This window comes from Eurosta solidaginis, chromosome 5 (genome assembly GCF_040869045.1).
Source record: "Eurosta solidaginis isolate ZX-2024a chromosome 5, ASM4086904v1, whole genome shotgun sequence".
NCBI classification, from domain to species: Eukaryota; Metazoa; Arthropoda; class Insecta; order Diptera; family Tephritidae; genus Eurosta; species Eurosta solidaginis.
Window position 1 is genome coordinate 66,037,480 of NC_090323.1, and position 27,516 is coordinate 66,064,995.

Below are 27,516 nucleotides of genomic sequence, written 5' to 3' on the forward strand. Positions count from 1 at the left end.
GTGAATCAGTGTTTGTTAAAACGCCGACCAATTGTTACCATTTTTCGAAATTTTCGCTGGGTTCAAAAAGTGGGTATGGTTTCAACAACATGTCTCTCATTTATACCCGAAACAGTTCTTGTCCTAAAAACAGTTATTTTACTATGTATAGTATGTATAAAATTCAATGCCTATAAATGCCTGGCTAACCTTGTTCTTATTGTCAAATACCCGGTACTCGCAATTAAAGAAAGCAGACTTCACAAGGAGACGCTTGCCACTCTGGCACAAATTCGATCTGGGTACTGTAATAGGTTAAAGTCTTACTTATTCAGAGTTGACACCGATATATGGAACATATATCCCTCAGGTAATGTGTTTCCACATGAGACCAGTCATATTTTCAATCGTCTCCTAGAACAACATTTAAAAGGCATTTAAGCGCAACAGCTGTCGTCTTGCTTACATACAGTTGTGTGCTGTATTTGTTTTTGTAAAACAAATGTGCACATAAGGCCATTTCTGCAATATCCGCCCAACATTAACTGGCGGACGGAAGTCGTTCAAAATTATTTGTCCCTTTCCTCTCTGAGTTAGGCCGGCTTTATATATAGCGCATTGGCAAGATGTTAACTTGAGTTGAGTTCAATGTGTGGTTAAGTTAAGCAGTGTTGCTAACTGGAATTCATGAAACTTTAATCGCCGCAAAAGTTTTTAGTATATGGCGCACCCATCAGTGAAGGTCGAGTATTGATGTATATTGGAACGATTTTCCGTCATCCCTTGTCAAATTTGGTTTTGAGACAAACCGGTTTCGGCGTTGTGCCATCATCAGTGTCGATTTTCGTTCTCTCTCTCTGAGAACGAAAATCGACACTGATGATGGCACAACGCCGAAACCGGTTTGTCTCAAAACCAAATTTGACAAGGGATGACGGAAAATCGTTCCAATATACATCATTTATCCACCCTGTCGGAAAATCAACCAAACAAGATAAGTCAATACTCGACTTGAGTTGAAGTATTCATTGAAAATCCGACTAAGGTGTTCGATCAAAACAAATGAAAGGCGGTGTAAATTTACTTGCACAAACATATTTCGTAGTACATTTAAGGAGTTTGCTGTCCATGTCGTCAAAGTAGCTTCTGATCCTTTTCATTTCTCAGTTCAGTTTTACCAATTTTTATCCTCGCTTATTTTTTTTTTTTTTTTGTTTCGCATACTCGTAAACGTCTGAATATGTATCTAGCTCTCGCCATTTTTTTAAGTTTTGTTCAATTGAAGGCGTCATTGCTGCACAATGAAACTAATTCCTCGCGAAAGTGTTAATAAAAGTTAAGTGCATCACACTTTATGCCACTACTGTCCATACAACTGTACATGGTACTTGGAAAATGAGATGAATAAAAATTCCAGTTAATGCAGATGACAAATATTGCAAGATAAAATTTAACACAGATAGGTAAGGTTGCAAAAACAACAAGCACACAATCATACAAACATACACAGATGTAAAGTTTAGCCCTGCGAGAAAGATTTAATGATAATTATCATTATAACTTACTTTCTTTTTAGAAACTCTTTTGTGGATCCATTTCGCAATATACCAGTAAATGTTTCTTTCCTTCTTTTCAGTTTCTCTTAGAAAAAACATAGTAATTGAATATTCAATTATTATAAGCCGGTGTTAACCTCATGAATTCTTAATAATAAGTATTAAAAAATTTGTTAAAAATAAGCGATTGTGAGCACACAAAGAAACCTATTTGTACTATGGCACTATTGTGAATATTTGAGTAGAACTAACACTGCATTATCGGCAGTTGCTAATATTCGCCAGATGGCAGCGCAAGCGCATGTAAGTTTTTATTGATAGATGATTGATTGATAGAACAGCTGATTTCTGTTGATATTTGATATGAGACTTTTATATATGTACATACGTTCATAAAACATTCTTTGTTGCGCAAGATGCGGACGAGCCCGGCTAGTAAAATATAAGTCCGATTTTTGTTAGTACCACAAATAAGAGATTGGCCTACCAAAAATTTTTTCCATTCATCCACTTTTCCAATGTTTCCTAAAAGCAGGGCGGGGAAACATTGGAAAGGCCAGCACTTCCGCTTAAGGGAATATAAGGAATGCATATAAAAGATATTCCCTAGACTGTGTATAAAACAAGTTGCGTATGACCTTCTAAGTTTAAAGGTTATTTTGAAAGGGCGTCGGTACAATATTCTTAAGTAATTTTAAATAAAGTCAAAATTTTTGTTTTATAACAATTTAGTTATTTGAGTTGCCATGTAGGTTTATCTAAGGAATACTTACATATCAGTTGGGAGTTTATTATTTTATGGCAACCTGTCTGAATCCTAGCTTAGTTTCGAATGTCTTGTTCTTCTTTTTGTAGCCATAAATACACTCCGTGGAGTTTTTGTGGATTGTTGTCAATGTTGATGGTCCTCTTCCGGATATTGCTGTGGTACGTTCCGGTAGCAAACACTAATAACGTACTACATATCTCCTCCACTAGGTCTACGACGAAGTTTGGGTCGCCAAAAAATGTGTGTCTTGCTCACCTGCTGGTGTTACTAAACGTAATTTGTACAGCTGTGTAAAGTTTGTGTATAAACCAGTTCAATTGATGGAGGTTGAGTGGGAATGCAATACTAGGAGGGTTGATTATTCTACAGTTTGCGCAATTTGCCGCCATACTTATATATCTCCACGGGAGATATATATCATCAGGTTGTGGCAATCGGTTGCTGCATTACTGCCCTCGCTGAAGGCGCATAGAGTTCTCCCTACATAATTTAAGCATTTACCCCGGATATAAAAACTTTCCGTCTTTCGGCTATTTTTTTGGTTATATCGGCCGCTATTCTTGTTGGCTAGTAGCTCAAGGTTTTGCATTCACCATGTGCCCTTGCGTTCAAATTGAAACCGTAGCAAAGCTTCGTTTTTGCCATTGAAGATAAGAATGCTCTTAATTCATATAAAAAAAGTAACGCTTCGCATCCAAATTAGCTGAAAGTAATTGCACGGTTCCTAAATTCACAAATTGCATTTTATCCGCCATTCGCACACTTTTCTCGTACTTTTTCTGGCTCCCATTTAAATTAGTAACAGTTTTACCTCGGTATCGTTTATGCATACAAGAAATATGTCCATAACAATTTGGTGGGCTTGAAAGGAGTGCAAAAATCCATTTGCAATAGTAATGCATTACCAGTAATAAAATTCACTTATTTTAAGTAATTTCAAATAATCGACGGGCTACAATGAACTGCTATAAAATGCAAGGACCTGCCTGTCATCATCGGATACTCGTACTCGTATATGTACGAGTACATATATGTATGGACATTGTACATACAGTATGGTGATAAAAGTATACAAATGACTATATAAGTATTTATGTATATTAACAAATAATAGGAGTTGTATCACGATAAGCGTTTTTTTACATTACGGATTGACTCGACATTTATTACACCAAGGCCTTTTTCCTAGGGCGTAGCACTGTTTTTCTTAAGCCCATAAGTATGTCGTTGCATAAGTTTTGTAAAGCACTGTAAATTCATTTACGTCTTCACACAAAACTTGGTAGCACTGGTGTAAACGTGAACGTAAAGGCAATGACATAAATGCCAATAATGAACGGAATTAACATGGCAGCCAAAGTTTTCCATTTCAGTATTTTTTCTTGTTTAATGGTTTTTTAATGCCTGCATGCAACTCTGAAAAAGAAACAAGTTCGTGGAATGGGGGCAATATTTTGTTTTTGTGATAAGAGGAAGTTCCTATGTAATTGCAATTTATATACAAACATATAATAAAACAAGTAAGGAAGGCTAAGTTCGGGTGTAACCGAACATTACATACTCAGTTGAGAGCTATGGAGACAGAATAAGGAAAATCACCATGTAGGAAAATGAACCTAGGGTAACCCTGGAATGTGGTTGTATGACATGTGTATCAAATGGAAGGTATTAAAGAGTATTTTAAGAGAGAGTAGGCCATAGTTCTATGGATGGACGCCATTTAGGGATATCGCCATAAAGGTGGACCAGGGCTGACTCTAGAATGTGTTTGTACGATATGGGTATCAAATGAAAGGTGATAATGAGTATTTTAAAAGGGAATGGGCTTTAGTTCTATAGGTGAATGCCTTTTCGAGAAATCGCCATAAAGGTGGACCAGGGGTGACTCTAGAATATGTTTGTACGATATGGGTATCAAATGACAGCTGTTAATGAGTATTTTGAAAAGCAGAGATCCTTAGTTCCATAGGTCGACGCCGTTTCGAGATATCGCCATAAAGGTGGACCAAGGGTGACTCTAGAATGTTTGTACGATATGGATATCAAACGAAAGGTGTTACTGAGCATTTTAAGAGGGAGTGGGCATTAGGTCTATAGGTGGACGCCTTTTCGAGATATCGCCATTAGGGTGGGCCAGGGGTGACTCTAGAATGTTTGTACGATATGGGTATCAAACGAAAGGTGTTACTGAGCATTTTAAGAGGGAGTGGGCATTAGGTCTATAGGTGGACGCCTTTTCGAGATATCGCCATTAGGGTGGGCTAGGGGTGACTCTAGAATGTTTTTGTACGATATGGGTATCAAATGAAAGGTGGTAATGAGTATTTTAAAAGGGAGTAATCCTTAGTTCTATAGGTGGACGCCTTTTCGAGATATCGCCATAAAGGTGGACCAAGGGTGACTCTAGAATGTTTGTACGATATGGATATCAAACGAAAGGTGTTACTGAGCATTTTAAGAGGGAGTGGGCATTAGGTCTATAGGTGGACGCTTTTCGAGATATCGCCATTAGGGTGGGCCAGGGTGACTCTAGAATGTGTTTGTACGATATGGGTATCAAATGAAAGGTGGTAATGAGTATTTTAAAAGGGAGTAATCCTTAGTTCTATAGGTGGACGCCTTTTCGAGATATCGCCATAAAGGTGGACCAAGGGTGACTCTAGAATGTTTGTACGATATGGATATCAAACGAAAGGTGTTACTGAGCATTTTAAGAGGGAGTGGGCATTAGGTCTATAGGTGGACGCCTTTTCGAGATATCGCCATTAGGGTGGGCCAGGGTGATTCTAGAATGTGTTTGTACGATATGGATATCAAAATAAAAGTATTAATGAGGGTTTTAAAAGCGAGTGGCCCTTAGATGTATATGTGAAGGCGTTCTCGCGATATCGACCAAAATGTGGACCAGGTGATCCAGAAAATCATCTGTCGGGTACTGCTAATTTATTTATATATGCAAAACCACTAACAGTATTCCTGCCAAGATTCCAAGGGCTGTTAATTTCGCCTTGTAGAACTTTTTCATTTTCTTCTACTTAATATGGTAAGTGTCACACCCATTTTACAAAGTTTTTTCCAAAGTTATATTTTGCGTCAATAAACCAATCCAGTTACCATGTTTCATCCCTTTTTTCGAAGTTGGTATAGAATTATGGCATTTTTTTCATTTTTCGTAATTTTCGATATCGATAAAGTAGGCGTGGTTATGGTCGGATTTCGGCCATTTTTTATACCAAGATAAAGTGAGTTCAGATAAGTACGTGGGCTAAGCTTAGTAAAGATATATCGGTTTTTGCTCAAGTTATTGTGTTAACGGCCGAGCGGAAGGACAGACGGTGGACTGTGTATAAAAACTGGGCGTGGCTTCCACCGATTTCGCCTATTTTCACAGAGAACAGTTGTCGTCACAGAATCTATGTCCCTACCAAATTTGAGAAGGATTGGTAAATTTTTGTTCGACTTATGGCATTAAAAGTATTCTAGACAAACTAAATGAAAATGGGCGGAGCCACGCCCATTTTGAAATTTTCTTTTATTTTTGGATTTTGTTGCATCATATCATTACTGGAGTTGAATTTTGACTTAATTTACTTATATACAGTAAAGATATTAACGTTTTTGTTAAAATTTGAATTTAAAAAAATTTTTTTTTAAAAAGTGGGCGTGTTCTTCATCCAATTTTGCTAATTTTTATTCAGCACATATATAGTAATAGTAGTAACGTTCCTGCCAAATTTCATCACGATATCTTCAACGACTGCCAAATTACAGCTTGCAAAACTTTTAAATTACCTTCTTGTAAAAGTGGGCGGTGCCACGCCCATTGTCCAAAATCTTACTAGTTTTCTATTCTGCGTCAGAGCGTCAACCCATCTACCAAGTTTCATCGCTTTAACCGCCTTTGGCAATGAATTATCGCATTTTTTCGGTTTTTCGAAATTTTCGATATCGAAAAAGTGGGCGTGGTTATAGTCCGATATCGTTCATTTTAAATAGCGATCTGAGATGAGTGCTCAGAAACCTACATACCAAATTTCATCAAGATACCTCAAAATTTACTCAAGTTATCGTGTTAACGGACGGACGGACGGACGGACATGGCTCAATCAAATTTTTTTTCGATCCTGATTATTTTGATATATGGAAGTCTATATCTATCTCGATTCCTTTATATATGTACAACCAACCGTTATCCAATCAAACTTAATATACTCTGTGAGCTCTGCTCAACTGAGTATAAACAATTAAGGAAGGCTAAGTTCGGGTGTAACCGAACATTACATACTCAGCTGAGAGCTTTGGAGACCAAATAAGGGAAAATCACAATGTAGGAAAATGAACCTAGGGTAAACCTGGAATGTGTTTGTGTGACATGTGTATCAAATGGAAGGTACTAAAGAGTATTTTAAAAGGGAGTGCGCCATAGTTCTATAGGTGGACGCCATTTCGGGATATCGCCATAAATGTGGACCAGGGGTGACTCTAGAATGTGTTTGTACGATATGGGTATCAAATGAAAGGAGTTAAAGAGTATTATAAAAGGTAGGGGGCCTTAGTTCTATAAGTGGACGCCTTTTCAAGATACCGTAATAAGGGTGGACCAGGGGTGAGTTCAGAATGTGTTTTTAGGATATGGGTATCATATTAAAGGTTTTCGAGATATTGACCAAAATGTGGACCGGGGTGACCCAGAACGTCATCTGTCGGGCACCGCTAATTTATTTATATATGTCATACCACGAACAGTATTCCTGCCAAGATTCCAAGGGCTTTTGATTTCGCCCTCCAGAACTTTTTCATTTTCTTCTACTTAATATGGTAGTATCACACCCATTTTACAAAGTTTTTTCTAAAGTTATATTTTGCGTCAATAGCCAAATCCAATTACCATGTTTCATCTCTGCTTTCATATTTGGTACAGAATTATGGCATTTTTTTTTTTTTTTTTGATTTTTCAGTAATTTTCGATATCGAAAAAGTGGGCGTGTTCATAGTCGGATTTCGGCCGTTTTTATGCCAAGATAAAGTGAGTTCAGGTAAGTACGTGAACTAAGTTTAGTAAAGATATATCGATTTTTGCTCAAGTTACCGTGTTAACGGCCGAGCGGAAGGACAGACCGTCGACTTTGTATAAAAACTGGGCGGGGCTTCAACCAATTTCGCCCATTTTCACAGAAAACGGTTATCGTACCTACCAAATTTCACAAGGAGTGGTAAATTTTTGTTCGACATATGGCCTTGAAAGTATTCTAGAAGAACTAAATGAAAAAGGGCGGAGCCACGCCCATTTTGAAATTTTCTTTTATTTTTGTATCTTGTTGCACCATATTACCCCGGACCATATTACTGGAGTTGAATGTTGACATAATTTACTTATATACTGTAAAGATTTTAAATTTTTTGTTAAAATTTGACTTCAAAAAAAATTTTTTTTTTAAAGTGGGCGTATTCGTCATCCGATTTTGCAAATTTTTATTTAGCGCACATATAGTAATAGGAGGAACGTGCCTGCCAAATTTCATCATGATATCTTCAACGACTGCGAAATTACAGCTTGCAAAACTTTTAAATTACCTTCTTTTAAAAGTGGGTGGTGCCACGCCCATTGTCCAAAATTTTACTGGTTTTCTATTTTGCGTCATAAGGTCAACGCAGTTGGCAAGTTTCATCGCTATATCCGTTTTTGGTAATGAATTATCGCACTTTTTCGGTTTTTCGAAATTTTCGATATCGAAAAAGTGGGCGTGGTTGTAGTCCGATTTCGTTCATTTTAAATAGCGATCTGAGGGGAATCTACGTACCAAATTTCATCAAGATACCTCAAAAGTTACTCAAGTTATCGTGTTTACTGACGGACGGACGGACATGGCTAAATGAATTTCTTTTTTGCCCAGATCATTTTGATATATAGAAGTATATATCTATCTCGATTAGTTTATGCCGTTACGGATTACCGTTATGCGAACAAAGTTAATATACTCTGTGAGCTCTGCTCAACTGAGTATAATAAAATGCTAAAACATAACAGCTCGTAGAAAAAAAAACTTTTGCAAAATAAGCCAATTACCACCCTTAAAGCATTTGGCTCAGAGTAGTGTAAACAGAGCATAATATAAATTAAAAAAATAAATAAATGCAAAGCGCGGTAACCTCCGAAGGGCTGTTAGGCCGACCTTTTCGTCCAATTTGCGTCGTGCTCCTTTAGTTTTTCCAACAAACTGACTGAGTGGGAACTGCATGTCAGTGTAGTCACGCACAAATCATCCGTTGATTAAGACTAGATTTTTGAGTAGCGAGCTAGCAAGGTGTTAAGCAAATGAGCCGTTTCTTCGGAGGCAAGCGGACAATGTCCTATAATGAGGCATTTGTCATGTGATTGAAGCTATCTTACTCTTTCCAGTTACAATTTCAATTAACTGATACAAAAAGAATTAACGAAAAATTTAGTTGGTCCCAGCCCCTGGAGAACAGATACTGTTAGAACCTCCTTTTGCTATCGGGTTGTTTCAGCAAGAATATAACACCAATTTCACACACTCCCAGCGGGTTAGGGGGTTAGGACATACCCGCGGTATATATGCCTGTCGTAAGAGGTGACTAAAATACCAAATAGATTCCAGGGGGTTATGTAGCGCAACCCTTTTAGGTTGCCAGCGCAATATATAGCTTCTCCAAACCCAATTGTCAACCTCACCTATCCGTATCGAATCCTGTTACATTAATAAACGAGGCTCTGGTGACCCCTAACTCTTCATGGATCTAGGGTGTGGGGTATTGCCTAGAAGGTCGCATGTGGTCATAACAAATCGTTCCCGAGATGGTCGGGCTTGGTACCGGAACGTACTTGATCTGCATCCGGCGAAGGACCATCAACATCGATAACACTCCCCAAGACCTTCGGGGAGTATCCTTATCGCTACAACAACAACCATTTCACACAGAAACTTAATAGAATCACAATTATATTTAATGGAAAAATTTATTTTTCCTTTTCACACAAGACCATTTGCTGCATTAACAAGCAGCAGCCACAAAAAAATATTACTATTTTTACAAAAATAGTTAAACCTGATATCAGCCGTTTCCTTTTTAAACGGTTTTATTTAGCTTGACTTGACAGGCCGGCCGCACGGCCGTTGCGAACTAATTTTGTAATTAAAATTTAAGTAAATTCCCGATAAGCTACAACCTTGAAACTTGGAATATAGTACAGACCCCGATGACAATGCAATAATAAGAAGAAAAATACTCCGATAGGTGGCGCATGGATCGAAATATTTCAAAAAAGCGTTTTTGTGGTCCGATTTGGTTCATATTTGGAACACATAATACATACATGAATAGAAAGCAACTTATGATGTCCGATTTGGCTCATATTTGGAAAAAATATTACATACATCCGGTAGAAGTAACATCAAAATACTTTGGAGTTCGAGGAGGGACAAGCATACGTGGCGCAGAGTCGAGTAAAGTTTTAGTTTAGTAAAGGATTATGTATCGAGGACTTAGATTGTAACAAATTGTCAGGAAAGAGTCTTTGTAATAATGAGTCACTAAATGAACTAAATAGAATGAGAAATAGTAGGCAATTAAATAAAGACTAAAAACTTGAAAATAAAATAATTAAAAAAAATTTAAGTTAAACAGTTTTATTGAAAACAAACTGACATGAATTAATAATAATATTAAAAGCTAGAAAATAATTAGGTAGGTCCTAGGTACTAGTCATCGTATTCCTCACCAATCTAGGGCGTTGATCAGACATTTAAATAAAAGCGTTGGACGCGTCTAATTTCTATTGATAGTCATATATAAGGCCAACTGAACCTGACTGAATCAGGTTATGATACGCCTCACATTTTTGGAAATTTCACGCGCCCAACGCTTTTATTTAATTGTCTGATCAACGCCCTAGATTGGTGAGGTATATGATGACTAGTACCTAGGACCTACCTAATTATTTTCTAGCTTTTAGAATTAGTATCACATCATGTAAGTATTGTATTGGCGGTCACCGTGGTGTGATGGTAGCGGGGTCGCCCCTCGGCAGAGTTTGGCAAGCGCTCCGGGTGTATTTCTGCCATGAAAAGCTATCTGTGAAAAATCATCTGCCTTGCAGGTGCCGTACGGAGTCGGCATAAAACATGTAGGTCCCGTCTGGCCAATTTGTAGGGAAAATCAAGAGGAGCACGATGCAAATGGGAATAGAAGCTCGGCCTTAGATCTCTTCGGAGGTTATAGCGCCTTACATTTATTTATTTATGTATTGTTTTCAATAAAACCGTTTAACTTAAAAATATTTTTTTTTTATTATTTTATTTAAGACAACAATATGTTCAATATACGAAAGCATATGGTGAAGTTTGAAGCTTCAATCTAATAAATTGAGCAAGGTATGATAAAAAATCCTCTTTTCTGAAAAATCGGTTGTATGGGGAATGTATGGTATAGTGGTCCGATCCGGTCGGTTCCGACAAACGTCTAATCGGAAACCTAAATATACGCGCCTACCAAATATTATCAAGATATTTCAAAAATTGAGGGACCAGTTTGCATACATACAGACAGACGGGCTAAATCAACTAATCTCTTCATCCGGATCATTTCGGTATACCTATTGGTGGGTCTATCTATTTTCCTTTAATTTGAGAAATATTCATTAGTTTAACACGTGTCAGGTTAACTTTAGGTCAGAAAGTTAAGTTGTCGTCCTGCAAGCGGGCCTAAGCGCTTTTAAGTACGTCGCGATTTAATACGTTTTTTGCTCTTTAAAGCCTATTCATACAAAATCCAATGAAACTACAAAAAATTCAAATTTATTCGTATCTGCATATTTATAATTGAAAAGCCTTGAGGTAGTGATAGGAGGTGTGTTGAAATATCATAAAACCTGTAAATTTTAATTTTGCGCATAACAATTTAAATTTGTTTAAAGGATGAGCTGCATTATTGTCATAACATTGTTACTTACATGTATGCAATTCAATTGGCAAAATAAAGTCAGAAATGTTGGCAACATTTTCCGCCTTTTCGTTCCCTTCATTGATTATGTGTTCCGCCTTAGGGAATGATTTCCACCAAACACTGATATGCAACAGCATTTTCAATTTGCTATCCTCGTACCTCCATGAAACGAAAAAAATTAACAAAGTAAGGAAGTTAAACATCGAATAAAACTCTATACCAATACTGCCGTCCGTAGCAAAAAGGCAAAAAGTAAAATCGGAGAAAATTAAATTTTTATTTTCTCTAATATCAATAACAAAACAATTGTGTAAAGCAATATGAGCAAATCTCGCTAATTAAATGCAGATGATAACGTTGATATGTTAGTTAACAGCGGAAGCACTTCTAATAAAAAAAGTTATGCTGTAAAAATCCATTGTTACTAAGCTTTTAAGTTCGCCTAAAACATTCCACACCATTAGGATTAAATAGCACATAGAATTAGTATGTACCCAATTGCAAAGCGAGCAGCGGGGCATTCATATGGCTAAGTGGTTAAAGGCATCTGCCCTTACACTATAAGGTATTGTAACGAATTTACTTGCAATTCCCCTTATTTGCAATATTCTGCTGAGTTCGAATCACTAAACTGTTGAATAAATAACTCCAATATTTAATAATGAAAAATGGCCTTTATTAAAGTACTTCACAATAACACTCAACGAATAGCTTGCTTAATAACCAAACTGATTGATAGCTCAAATGAATCTTTACTATCAAAATAATACTGCTCTTGCTCGCTAGATAGCGTCTTAATCGAACCTGCCCATAGCGCCTCTACCGCTGATGCTTTTATACTCAGTGATTTCTTCGTGGCATATTCTAGGCGCTTCCAGAATTTTACTTAGTTATAAATTTCTCAGCTACAACTACAGATGTATAATTTCTCATTTGAGTAATACTTGCACAAATTATTGCCCTCTCTTGTGACAACTCCTTATGGTTTCATCAACAATACCTGCCACTATAAAATTGTGTAATACCGTGACGTTCCCAATTGCTACTTCACATTCTACTTCTCCAATTACCTGGGTGTCCTCTCCCGTGGCTGTACGTAATCTTGCTCCAAGCAATGGTCTTATCTTTTTGTTGACTAAATCTGATCGAATGATGGAATGGGATGCACCGGTATCTACAGTCAGTAAACGTTCCTTTCCATTCACATGTCCTCCAACAGTAAGATTGCTTGATTTCCTTCCAATTTGCGACACAGATATCACAGGGCATTCAATAGCTGGATCTAGCTCTCGATCTCTACCTCTTACTCGCTCTTGCTCATCTCCTCCAGCTTTGCGTTTGCGGCCACCCACATTGTTGGAACTATTAGGACCAAGATCGCTATGACGTGCAATGTGACCGGACTTCCCGCATTTGAAGCATTTGTTAACTTTTTCACTCCGCTTTTGCTATCCTTTCAGCGCCCCCAATATTGCGTCTACCCATTCTGGCCTTTCCACTTCCACGCGATGAGCTTTGTACGCTGGCTTACTCAAAAGTGACGCTGTTTCTTGAGTCAGTGCATGGGATACCGTTTCTGCGAATGTAGGTTTTGGGTTTGCATATGTCGCTCGCTTCGTTTCTACGTCCCGTATGAAATTTATAAAACTCTGGATTTTTACCCTCTCGGTGTACTCCACGTGTGCGTCCGCATTTTCCAAATGTGCCAACCTTTCAACATCCGAGGCAATCTCCTGCAAAGCCTCTTTCGCTCTTTGGTGACAGTTTTGCAACTCAATTTGGAATATCTGTTTTCTATGCTCGCTTCCATAACGTCTCTCGACAGCGGCCATCAATGCTTAATAGCTGTTCTGTTCATACTCTGGAATAGTCTGTGAGATTTCGGCAGCTGGTCCTTTCAATGCTACGAAGAGTGCAGCAACTTTATCTTCAGCATTCCAGTTGTTCACTGTTGCGGTCTTCTCAAACTGTAGCTTAAAGTCCTGGAAAGGAACAGGCCCGTCAAAGGATGGTGTTTTTACCTTTGGATTGCATGCTGAAACAACTGGCCGATTTAGTTGTAACTGCTCCATACGACCTTTTAAATCATCTACTTCTGCCTGAAATTGAGCCATTTTTGCATCCTGCGCTTCCAGTTTTGATGATACCTGTTCCAAAATTTCTGCCGACATTTCAGATATACGTGCCTCTTGTGCTTCCAATTGAGAACCCATATATGTCTTTTGGTCTTCCAGTTGAGATGACACTTGCGACGTCATTTCTGAAATACGCGCCTCCTGTGATTCCAGTTGGGATGCCATATATGTCTTCTGCTCTTCCAGTTGGGATGCCATATATGTATTCTGTTCTTCCATCTTGGATGTTCTACGGTTCTCCTGGGATTCTAGTTGAGATGCCAGTTGAGATGTTATATCTGTCTTTTGAGATTCCAGTTGAGAAACCATTGTCGATATTTGAGCAGATATTGCAGCCAAAATCATATTCAAGTCTGTGCTCGTAACTGTATGCGTAACTGTCTCTTCCATTTTTGTTGTTTCCTCGCCATCAAGATGAAATTCATACTCTTCCACGTCAATTCCTTCTAATTCCATTGCCTCTCGCAGTCGTGCCTGAAGTTCGAGTTTAATGCCGGTTGTATTCAATCCACGGCTCTCCAACTCCTTCTTCAGTTGCTGGATCTTCAATTCACGGAACTTTGCCATGTCCTTGTTGACCTCTGGAATTTATTCAACAATTCCTCTTCTGACACCAATTGTAACGAATTTACTTGCAATTCCCCTTATTTGCAATCTTCTACTGAGTTCGAATCACTAAATTGTTGAATAAATAACTCCAATATTTAATAATGCAAAATGGCCTTTATTAAAGTACTTCACAATAACACTCAACGAATAGCTTGCTTAATAACCAAACTGATTGATAGCTTAAATGAAACTTTACTTTCAAAATAATACTGCTCTTGCTCGCTAGATAGCGTCTTAATCGAACCTGCCCATAGCGCCTCTACCGCTGATGCTTTTATACTCTGTGATTTCTTCGTGGCATCTTCTAGGCGCTTCCAGAATTTTACTTAGTTATAAATTTCTCAGCTACAACTACAGATGTATAATTTCTCATTTGAGTAATACTTGCACAAATTATTGCCCTCTCTTGTGACAACTCAGATAAGATATATGTATGTGTTTTTGCATTATTTCTCCGCTGCTCGTATACGTACATATGTGTAGACGCAATTATTGATTCGTTTATGTAGTAAGTACATAATGATTGATCTATGGATGTGCATGATATCATTGTTTAGCATCGGCTTAGAGTTGGCAGCACCCCTTAGTTTTGCTAATATTCGTAACAGTATGAATGCTGGAGATTTCGAGTTCAGTACTCAGCTCCCGGGAAGCTAGCTGATGAAGAAGTGAAATTCAGAAACATGTCCTAGTAACCATCGCCGTTTGTAAACTTTGCAAGTTTTCTCTAATATCAATAACAAAACAATTTTATAAAGCAATATGAGTAAGTCTCGCTAATTGAATACAGTTTTATTTGGGAAATTTAAGATTTTTAAAGTACATTTCAAATTTAAAACTATGTTTTCCTATTAATTCTGGGTTTTAAATGAGTATTTATTTGGTAAATTGTAATTGCAGAAATTTTTTGGCATTAAAATTCCCAAAAGGCAGTAAGTGGATACTTCTGCCTTTTTTGTATCGACGGCAGTATACCTTGAATTTTAAAAAAAGTTACATAAACAAGTTCATAATCGACGCATCCAGGTATTTCTTTTAAATATAATTTCAAGTTAAGTATAATTTCCTACCATTGCGTCCTTTTCTTTTCTTCCCTGGAGAACGATTACCGATAACTTTTATTAACTATTTGCCTTTCAATATCAGTGAAATTCGAAATTTGCCCTTTTTTCATTTAGACAGCGTATGATGGCCGCATCCGTCTTAACTCGCAGGATATCTACGCACACGGATCGAAGAACCGTTTGACCAGCTCTCAAGGATCGCATACGTTTGTGCTAATTGATGACGTGATTTGACTCACCCTCACATTGGTACAGTTGGAGGCCTTTCCAAAACCGCTTCCTTTCTAGCGGTCCTGACACCCGTTTGCATGTAACTCTATTGGGTGGCAACGGCAGTCACCAGAAAGTTCCTAAAAGGCTTATCCCAAGAGGCATAGGGATGAAAGCTGCATGGGCTATATGCTCTATGTGGTAACACCTTTAAGTCTCTCACAGGACTTTCACAGCCGAAGTTACTTCCGGTTTCCCCTACTCCTACTGTCCCAACGTTCCTGTAATTTAGCTATATGCGTCATCTCTCAGTATCTTGTTTTCCAAGTATCTAAGTGGTAATCCATTAAACAGTAACGACATGTTCATAAACGTGAAATAAATAATAGTTTAAAAAAAATAAAAAAAAACACGCTTTTATAGCTAACCGAACTAAAAAAAAGAAAATAATTTTCAATTAAAAAGAGTTTATATAACAGTAGTAGAAGGTCAAACAATCATTTATAGTTAATCACGTCAAAATAAAATTATAATAAAATTTAAGTAATTAACAGAATAACTTAATTCACAGTAAAAAGCGTGGGGTGCATTTGACTACATTTCATATCTTTCCCTCTCAGATAGTTGCCAATAGAATGATAGTAACATTCAATATCAAGCACCCCACGCTTTTTACTGTGAATTAAATTATTCTGTTAATTACATAAATTTTATTATAATTTTATTTTGAGGTGATTAACTATAAATGATTGTTTGACCTTCTACTACTGTTATATAAACTCTTTTTAATTGAAAATTATTTTCTATTTTTTAGTTCGGTTAGCTAAAAAAGCGTTTTTTTTTAGTTTTTTTTAAATATTATTAATTTTTAATTTTTTAGTTCAAGTAATTCTAAAAGTTTTAGTCGAGAGTGATGAAACCTCGAAACGCCAGCGGTCCATGGATGAACCCAACCACACGGCACCGAAAAGGCCAAGACGCAGGGAGGCTGGACGCGGTCTTTCGCCGAAATTGCCAAGTGTCGGCAGATCATTGGCATTATAGACGATAGCAGCGAAGATGGCAGGATCCCGAAACAACAGTAGAAGTGGATCGAGGCCGCGCTCGCTACGGTGGCCGTTAAGGTTAAGAAAGGCCACCCTGGTCCACCGCCATCTTACACCGATGCAGTGTGGTTCCAGGGCAATGTCAAGCTAATTGCCTGTGACGACGCCAGGTCGGTAAACCTCTATAGGGCCACCGTCACACTGATAGGGGTGGTATATCCGGGTACGCGCCTCAAGGTAGTGGAGGCGCGTGATATCCCCTCACGACCAAGGTCTAGGCCTGGGTTCCAGTGACGTCAACAGACCCAGCTGACATCCTGGAGCTGCTCCAGGAGTACAACACGCCACAGATTTTGAAGTCAACCCGGATAAAACCGAGCTTGTCCTCTTCACGAGGAGGTACAAAGTACCAAATCTTACACCGCCAAGAATTGGGGGTACGTTCCTAGCGTTTAGCGATCAAGTCAAGTATTTGGGAGTCATACTGGATACGAAGCTATTATGGAGGGACCATATAGTGGAGCGTTCCAGGAAGGCAGCAGCAGAGCTGTTCAACCTGCAAGAGGGCAATTGGCACCTCCTGGGGATTCTCCCCTAAGGTGACTTACTTGATTTAAACAGCCATTGTGCGCCGATTCTTCTTTATGGTGCCTTGGTCTGGTGGCCCTGCACTAGCTAAAAGTACCTATCTTAAAATGCTTCAAAAGGTGCAACGGAGTTCGGAGCTCTGCATTACCGGGGCTCTCGGCTCCACTCCAGATTCCGTTACATACATACATGGATACATAGATACATAGATAGATACAGGCCAAGCTAATAAAAGCGTGTTAAAAGGGCTCCAGTATGCTCTTTCGTAGCGGTGCCATGCATCCATTTCTATCATTAATAAAGGAATGCGTTTTTCGCATATGTGCAAGGTTTCATATCTATGGTCATTTGGGGTGGTCATAAGTTCAATTGACCTTATGTCCGTTAACCTTATGTCACCCCCACCATCACGTTTATTGTATTGTCATCGAGCCTTGATAAGTGTGCAAAGTTTAAATCAAATTTATGGCCATTCAAAGTGGCAATAAGGCCAATTGACCTTACGGCCATTGACCTTATGTCACCACACCATCACACTAATGCATTGTCATCGGGCCTTGATACGTGTGCAAAGTTTCAATCAAACTTATGGCCATTCAAAGTGGTAATAAGGCCAATTGACCTTATGGCCGTTGACCTTATGTCACTGCACCATCACATTAATGCATTATCATCGAGCCTTGGTACGTGTGCAAAGTTTAAATCACTTTCAAAGTGGTAATAACGCCAATTGACCTTATGGCCGGTGACCTTATGTCACCACACCATCACATTAATGCATTGTCATCGAGCCTTGATACGTGTGTAAAGTTTCAATCAAACTTATGACCATTCAAAGTGGTAATAAGGCCAATTGACCTTATGGCCGTTGACCATATGTCACCGCACCATCACATTAATGCATTGTCATTGAGCCTTGATACGTGTGCAAAGTTTCAATCAAACTTATGGCTATTCAAAGTGGTAAGAAGGCCAATTGACCTTATGGTCGTTGACCTTATGTCACCACACCACCACATTAATGCATTGTCATCGGTCCCTGATACGTATGTAAAGTTTCAAATTAATCAGACTTCTAGAAACCGGTGAAAATTAAGCTCAAAGATTCCGTTACATACAGGCCAAGCTAATAAAAGCGTGTTAAAAAGGAGCACGCTATATCACCGAGAGGTCGTAATGAGATGCGTTGATCGAAACCTGCATCGCACCCGAATACTAAAAAGCTATGCGGTTAAGTGCCGAGGGAACTATTCCATACCATATGGCGACCTCAAAAATAGTTGAAACCACAAAGAGCACAAACCAAGCTACGACCCAAGCAACAGGCATTTCTAATTATGCAAAACCAATTACTTTGAAACTCTTACCAGTTTGTCTCTCAGGTACACTAACTCAGTCTTTTTGGCAATGTCAGCCCAATATACTTGACCAGAGTCGTTAGTTCATGCAAACCCTATTTATGCGTCCAATCAGCACATGATTTTCCCAGGTGTAACCAGCACCGAGCCATGTCCGTACTTTATCGCGATAATAGATGTTCGTCTGCCCTTTTTACTCTGTCCCAACGCTGGAACTCAACCACATGTATTGGCACTATTTTCAGCAACATTTCAAATATGCATCCAGACGCCTTCGATGTTCTGACCTTTTCTGACTGTGTAAACTTGTCAAGATGCTTGAACAAAACATTTCCAGCACCTTGCCGAATAGCGGGTGGAAGCTGGTGTTCCAATGGGATTGGGTCAGATCTGATCTTATCGATCGACTTTGGGATGACGGCGACCCTATTTCTTCTATTCAAAAAATAAGTACCTTACCAGACAATTGGATGTATCAAAGAGGCGATCTTGTTCTATGCAAAAAAAATCCTATTCATCTTTTTTGACCGTCTTTGATAATAATGCGAAAAGGATTTTGTAAATATAGAAGTCGGAAAGATAATTAAGGAACTTTATTGATAATACGCGGTATGTACTTCCATGAGGATCAAGTTTTCTCTTTCAATTTGTGATGTGCGCACTGTGATTTTTCCTTAAAATTGGCTGAGAAAGCAAGGGACGAACCCTTTCGGAAAAAATTGCCTAAAGTATTTTTATGTTAGGTTTCCCGTCACTTGCACCTGGGAATTTCAATTTGATAGGCCTGCAGGACTGCACAGTGCCTTTTTATGGTTTCAAATAAGTATAGAAAATTATATAACCCTGAGTAAAAACACAAGTGGGTATATAAAAAACGCAGTAGTTGAAACGCGTCATTAAATGTAAGGCCACCGGTATCCCGCAGAGTGGAAATAAACTCGACCAACAGCATTATTATAAAAATATTCACATAGTATGTATTTATAACTTTCGTTATGTGTGCCATTAGGCTTTACACTGCAGTTGAGCTAATTTTTGTACTCAGCTGAGCAGAGCTCACAGAGTATATTAACTTTGTTAGCATAACGGTAATCCGTAACGGCATAAACTAATCGAGATAGATATAGACTTGTATATATCAAAATGATCTGGGTGAAAAAAGAAATTCATTTAGCCATGTCCGTCCGTCCTTAAACGCGATAACTTGAGTAAATTATGAGGTATCTTAATGAAATTTGGTACGTAGGTTCCTGGGCGCTCATCTCAGATCGCTATTAAAAATGAACGAAATCGGAATACACCTACGCCCACTTTTTCGATATCGAAAATTTCGAAAAACCGAAAAAGTGCGATAATTCATAACCAAAGACGGATAAAGCGATGAAACTTGGTAGGTGCGTTGACATTATGACGCAAAATAGAAAATTAGTAAATTTTTGGGCAATGGGCGTGGCACCGCTCACTTTTAAAAGAAGGTAATTTAAAAGTTTTGCAAGCTGTAATTTGGCAGTCGTTGAAGATATCATGATGAAATTGGGCAGGAACATTACTCCTATTACTATATGTGTGCTAAATTAAACTTAGCAAAATCTGATGACGAACACGCCCACTTTTAAAAAAAATTTTTTTTAAGACAAATTTTAACAAAAATTTTAAATCTTTCCAGTATATAAGTAAATTATGCCAACATTCAACTCCAGTAATGATATGGTGCAACAAAATACAAAAATAAAAGAAAATTTCAAAATGGGCGTGGCCCATTAATTCTTCTAGAATACTTTTAAGGCCATATCTCGAACAAAAATTTACCACTCCTTGTGAAATTTGGTAGGTGCATAGATTCTATGACGATAACTGTTTTCTGTGAAAATGGGCGAAATCGCTTGAAGCCACGCCACAGTCGTCCGTCTGTCCTTCCGCTTGGCCGTTAACACGATAACATGAGCAAAAATCAATATATCTTAACTAAACTTACTTATCTGAACTCACTTTATCTTGGTACAAAATATGGCCGCAATCCGACTATGACCACGCCCACTTTTCCGATATCGAAAAATGAAAAAAAATGCCATAATTCTGTACCAAATATGAAAAAAGAGATGAAACATGGTAATTGGATTCGTTCATTGAAGCAAAATATAACTTTAGAAAAAACTTTGTAAAATGGGTGTGACACCTACCATATAAGAAAATGAAAAAGTTCTTAAGGGCGAAATCAAAAGCCCTTGGAATCTTAGCAGGAATACTGTTCGTGGTGTGAAATATATAAATAAATTAGCGGTACCCGACAGAAGATGTTCTGGGTCACCCTGGTCCATATTTTAGTCGATATCTCAAAAATACCTTCACATATACAACTAAGGGCTACTCCCTTTTAAAACCCTCATTAATACCTTTAATTTGATACCCATATCGTACAAACATATTCTAGAGTCATCCCTGGTCCACCTTTATGGCGATATCCTGAAATTGCGTCCACCTATAGAACTATGGCGCACTCCCTTTTAAAATACTCTTTAATACCTTCCATTTGAAACCCATGTCATACAAACGCATTCCAGGGTTACCTTAGGTTCATTTTGCTAAATGGTGATTTTCCCTTATTATGTCTCCAAAACTCTCAGCTGAGTATGTAATGTTCGGTTACACCCGAACTTAGCCTTCCTTACTCGTTTGGCTTAACATTAATGACCCACGATAATGGATACTGATGGCATGGCCACTTCCGTCGTTGGTTTATTACGACCTGCAACACTAACGTTGGGTAATTTTAGCAAATATATAAAAACAATAGTCGACACAATGTGCAGCAATAATACCACGCTGACAACAATGAAAATTTTTGGGCAAAATATAACAAATACGAAAAGGAACAATGAACAGTGGATCGTGAACATAGCCGAGGGATATGGGTAATTAGTTAAACATGTACACCGCATTAGCATTCGATACTCAATAATGAGCAAGCAAATACATAAAATTACTGAATAAATGTAGGATAAAATGCGTGAATTAGTTTATCTCTTTGTAAACATGTATGTGTTTACACTAGACTGATTAAATTTTATTTATTTATTTTTCAATGAAATTCAAACGAAATGTAAAATGGCATACAAATGTAGAGTAAATTTGGAATAAGTTACTCAAGTAAAAGCCGTGTCGAATAATACAAAAACCTCAAATTCATCTAGTAGTTTCATAACAAACAGCAATATTGTTTTCTTACTCCTTTTATCATTAAATAAACATTTCACTTATCCGGTTTTCCTATTTTGAACTACTACTCATACATACATATACTGCCATATCAAAAAAACAATAGAATTCACTTACTGCCTTTTAAAAATTTTGACGCCAAATTATTTCTCCGACATCTAATTAGTCATTAACTTAAATATTTATCATTAAAAGATAAAACTTAAAGATAAAACAAGATTTAAAATTAGTTTTATATATCGAATGTTGGTCTACAAAACTTAGCTATTTTTTACCTTTAAAATAAATGCTTTGTTGTTTTCTTAGTTTTTGGGGTCACTGAAAATATTGAAGTTAGCTCTTAAAATATTGAATATTAAACATTTGTAAAAAAAAAGATATGTATGTTCATTACTTCTTAATAAACTTTTTACACGAACCTGAGTATTTTAAAATATATACGAAGCTTGACACTTTGTAACGGCCGGCCGTTGTTTACGAATTTTGTAATCAAAATTTAAGTAACTTCCCGATAAGCTAAAAGCTTGAAACTTGTAATATAGTTCAGAACACGACACTAATGCAATAATAAGAAAAAAACTCCGATAGGTGGCGCATGGATCGATTTGGCTCATATTACATAGGTACATGAATAGAAAGCGACATATGGAAAAAAATCGCCGCCAGGTGGCGCAAGAAAAACCAGGAACTACTGTTCTAAAACACTCCCATGCCTCTTTTTCGATACCCTGTAAGATCGAAGCAAAGTTATGGTTCTTAATAACCTCCCTAATTTGAGGTCCGATGAAAATTTCCCCTTATATTGTGGCGTCGCTTAGATGTGAAAACCAATGAAGGTATCATCATCAAATTTGCCACTTGGGCTTTGGGTTTACTATTTTTAAAAAATGCAAAACAACACGTTGGCAATCAAGGTAAAAGTAAATTTCTTCAACCTCTCTAACCGTCGTTCGATATCTACCAATATCTAATGTTCATTCTTTCGGTAAGTTGGTCTCGCCTGAGTAGGCACGCTACTTTTTAAAAATTTGCCAATAGGTATTTTAGGTCATCCTTATGGGACTGTAACCCTAAAATTTTAGGATGGTAGCTTTTACGCGAGTACTCTCACTAAACTACTTGAAATCTCATAATATAAAGTGGCATACACCAAGTTACCCGGTATTGTCCCAAATATATATATAAATAAATAATAAGAGCTAACTTTTAATTAAAAAATCTATATTTATATTAAGGTGGTCAAATACTAAATATGTAATGCAGTTTCAAGTAAAATGCCATTTCATGTTAACAAGTGTAATTAAAGCATATAAGACAGTATATATTTGAGCAATCCGCACATAAGATTATTTCAAAATAAATAAAAAATCTCATATTATCATTATTTCCTGGAAAAGATGAGGATTGGCCCAAGATGGGCTCGAAAAACTTAAATTGAGAGGACGCTAATAGAGGTTGAAAATTCTGTTCTTCATCAACCTGAAAGATTTTAATTAATGGTATAAGGTGGTGTCAAAAGTCTTCAAAAGAATTAAGCTATTTTTTTTTTTTTTTTTTTTTTTTTTTGTATAAAAAAGAAAGGGTTCTTTTTAATTAAAATATCCCTGTTACAGTATCTTGGAAGGGAAAAAAATAAATTGATTTGCATTATTGGATACTACAAATAATGCCAAGAATGCTCTGCCTTATCTTTATTTAAAACAAGTAAGGAAGGCTAAGTTCGGGTGTAACCGAACATTACATACTCAGTTGAGAGCTATGGAGACAAAATAAGGAAAATCACCATGTAGGAAAATGAACCTAGGGTAACCCTGGAATGTGGTTGTATGACATGTGTATCAAATGGAAGGTATTAAAGAGTATTTTAAGAGAGAGTAGGCCATAGTTCTATGGATGGACGCCATTTAGGGATATCGCCATAAAGGTGGACCAGGGCTGACTCTAGAATGTGTTTGTACGATATGGGTATCAAATGAAAGGTGATAATGAGTATTTTAAAAGGGAATGGGCTTTAGTTCTATAGGTGAATGCCTTTTCGAGAAATCGCCATAAAGGTGGACCAGGGGTGACTCTAGAATATGTTTGTACGATATGGGTATCAAATGAAAGCCGTTAATGAGTATTTTGAAAAGCAGAGATCCTTAGTTCCATAGGTCGACGCCGTTTCGAGATATCGCCATAAAGGTGGACCAAGGGTGACTCTAGAATGTTTGTACGATATGGATATCAAACGAAAGGTGTTACTGAGCATTTTAAGAGGGAGTGGGCATTAGGTCTATAGGTGGACGCCTTTTCGAGATATCGCCATTAGGGTGGGCCAGGGGTGACTCTAGAATGTTTGTACGATATTGGTATCAAACGAAAGGTGTTACTGAGCATTTTAAGAGGGAGTGGGCATTAGGTCTATAGGTGGACGCCTTTTCGAGATATCGCCATTAGGGTGGGCTAGGGGTGACTCTAGAATGTTTTTGTACGATATGGGTATCAAATGAAAGGTGGTAATGAGTATTTTAAAAGGGAGTAATCCTTAGTTCTATAGGTGGACGCCTTTTAGAGATATCGCCATAAAGGTGGACCAAGGGTGACTCTAGAATGTTTGTACGATATGGATATCAAACGAAAGGTGTTACTGAGCATTTTAAGAGGGAGTGGGCATTAGGTCTATAGGTGGACGCCTTTTCGAGATATCGCCATTAGGGTGGGCCAGGGGTGACTCTAGAATGTTTGTACGATATGGGTATCAAACGAAAGGTGTTACTGAGCATTTTAAGAGGGAGTGGGCATTAGGTCTATAGGTGGACGCTTTTCGAGATATCGCCATTAGGGTGGGCCAGGGTGACTCTAGAATGTGTTTGTACGATATGGGTATCAAATGAAAGGTGGTAATGAGTATTTTAAAAGGGAGTAATCCTTAGTTCTATAGGTGGACGCCTTTTCGAGATATCGCCATAAAGGTGGACCAAGGGTGACTCTAGAATGTTTGTACGATATGGGTATCAAACGAAAGGTGTTACTGAGCATTTTAAGAGGGAGTGGGCATTAGGTCTATAGGTGGACGCCTTTTCGAGATATCGCCATTAGGGTGGGCCAGGGTGATTCTAGAATGTGTTTGTACGATATGGATATCAAAATAAAAGTATTAATGAGGGTTTTAAAAGCGAGTGGCCCTTAGATGTATATGTGAAGGCGTTCTCGCGATATCGACCAAAATGTGGACCAGGTGATCCAGAAAATCATCTGTCGGGTACTGCTAATTTATTTATATATGCAATACCACTAACAGTATTCCTGCCAAGATTCCAAGGCGCCGTTAATTTCGCCTTGTAGAACTTTTTCATTTTCTTCTACTTAATATGGTAAGTGTCACACCCATTTTACAAAGTTTTTTCCAAAGTTATATTTTGCGTCAATAAACCAATCCAGTTACCATGTTTCATCCCTTTTTTCGAAGTTGGTATAGAATTATGGCATTTTTTTCATTTTTCGTAATTTTCGATATCGATAAAGTGGGCGTGGTTATGGTCGGATTTCGGCCATTTTTTATACCAAGATAAAGTTAGTTCAGATAAGTACGTGGGCTAAGTTTAGTAAAGATATATCGGTTTTTGCTCAAGTTATTGTGTTAACGGCCGAGCGGAAGGACAGACGGTGGAGTGTATATAAAAACTGGGCGTGGCTTCCACCGATTTCGCCCATTTTCACAGAGAACAGTTATCGTCACAGAATCTATGTCACTACCAAATTTGAGAAGGATTGGTAAATTTTTGTTCGACTTATGGCATTAAAAGTATTCTAGACAAACTAAATGAAAATGGGCGGAGCCACGCCCATTTTGAAATTTTCTTTTATTTTTGGATTTTGTTGCATCATATCATTACTGGAGTTGAATTTTGACTTAATTTACTTATATACAGTAAAGATATTAACTTTTTTGTTAAAATTTGAATTTAAAAAAAAATTTTTTTAAAAAGTGGGCGTGTTCTTCATCCAATTTTGCTAATTTTTATTCAGCACATATATAGTAATAGTAGTAACGTTCCTGCCAAATTTCATCACGATATCTTCAACGACTGCCAAATTACAGCTTGCAAAACTTTTAAATTACCTTCTTGTAAAAGTGGGCGGTGCCACGCCCATTGTCCAAAATCTTACTAGTTTTCTATTCTGCGTCAGAACGTCAACCCATCTACCAAGTTTCATCGCTTTAACCGCCTTTGGCAATGAATTATCGCATTTTTTCGGTTTTTCGAAATTTTCGATATCGAAAAAGTGGGCGTGGTTATATTCCGATATCGTTCATTTTAAATAGCGATCTGAGATGAGTGCTCAGGAACCTACATACCAAATTTCATCAAGATACCTCAAAATTTACTCAAGTTATCGTGTTAACGGACGGACGGACGGACGGACGGACATGGCTCAATCAAATTTTTTTTCGATCCTGATTATTTTGATATATGGAAGTCTATATCTATCTCGATTCCTTTATATATGTACAACCAACCGTTATCCAATCAAACTTAATATACTCTGTGAGCTCTGCTCAACTGAGTATAAAAAAAAAAGTAGTGATCATTTGTACCCAGTAGATGAACTTTAAAGCTCACATCACAAACAGCCTATCGAGCTTACGGTTCAGTTTTTGACACAGGTTGCGAAGAGAGATATTTTTAATCCATCTAATGTACACTTAGAGTACTTGATTGCGTACACGAACGAATTTGCAACTGAGGTGGTGAAATGCTGTGCATGAATTAATGATTGAATGTGTGATGAAACGTGAACCAGCCGAAAAATTTTGAGGGACAATTGTGTGTGAGGGTGGTGTTAAAAGTCGAGCACATGCATAAGTAACAAAGATCAAACCGATGCGACTATTGGAAAATCATTTAGAAATAAGATAATAAACCCTAACAATACTGCATTGAAATGCTTTCGGAACATGCACCATGCTTTATTCGTCGTTCGGCCACTCCTAAACCTTATATATTACAACCAGTGGGCAAAAAAACGGAAACAATTCAAAATATAAAAGAGATTAGGAAAACCCCTATGAGTTTTAGCAGTTCTTGGGAAATTGCGCCCAGACAAACAACATCGGACTACTTACAATGAGAGAGAGTTTGTAAGAGAGAACTTGTCACACGATGAGGCGAGTATTAGCAGTTTCGATGCGTCACTATGCCGCTAGTAATAAATGCTGGACAGCAAAAAAAAGGCAAACAGATGAAATAAAAAACGTCAACATATGCACGTAAACAGCAATAAAAAGCACATACTACTCAGACATATACACACATACACATAGAAGGCAACATGAATATGAGATGCAATAGTATGAGAAAAGTAAATAACAAACAAATCGATAGCGTTGTTCGCGAAAAGTCTAAACCCTAGAAGAAATAAGCGGACTGACCAAGCCTAACTTAAAGGCATGTGACGCGAGAAGACAGTACCCAGTCAGAATACCGTCATGAGTCTACAGTCCTTTCTTCTTAATGATAGAAGCAACTTTGTTAGTCTAAGGTTGTAAGACCTACACATAATATTCGACGCCTTACAGCCCACGCTTGAGCCCACGCTTTTCCAGCTTGGTCGATCATGTGCATGTCTCGCCTTCGCTTAATCTCGCCCAGTCTAATTGGGACGTCTACAGAGCACGCTTCAAGGGATGCGCCCTTTTTAGCTAGCTCATTTGCTTTTTCATTCCCATCTATTCCGATATGCCCTGGGACCCTATATAGATGTATGCTTCTCTCTGTCCCGAATCTCTCCAGAGACTGCTTACACTCTAACACTCATTTGGATGCTGTGCTATATGAGATTATTGACTTAATTGCTGCTTGACTGTCAATATAAAAGTTAACACGGTGGCAGCTTAAGCTATTATCTTCCAGTGTTTCTACTGCTTTGGTTACGGCTAATATTTCGGCTTGGAAAACGCTACAGTAATCTTGCAGCCTGTAGGATCTGTTTATTTCCGGATCAGCACTGTATACCGCAGACCCTATTCCTTCCACTA

At 37.8% G+C, this 27,516-nt stretch overlaps 1 protein-coding gene across 14 annotated transcripts in view; it reads left to right on the plus strand.

The window, feature by feature from the left end:
* gogo (golden goal) overlaps positions 1–27,516 on the plus strand; it is a 595,526-nt gene that overhangs the window by 278,349 nt on the left and 289,661 nt on the right. Inside the window, exon 4 of one of the 14 annotated variants that reach the window (XM_067791431.1) lies at positions 7,263–7,340. The exons of the other annotated variants lie outside the window; for them this stretch is intronic. The gene's annotated coding sequence lies outside the window, so the exon portion shown is untranslated. The remainder of the gene's footprint in view (positions 1–7,262; positions 7,341–27,516) is intronic. 14 annotated transcript variants of the gene reach the window in all.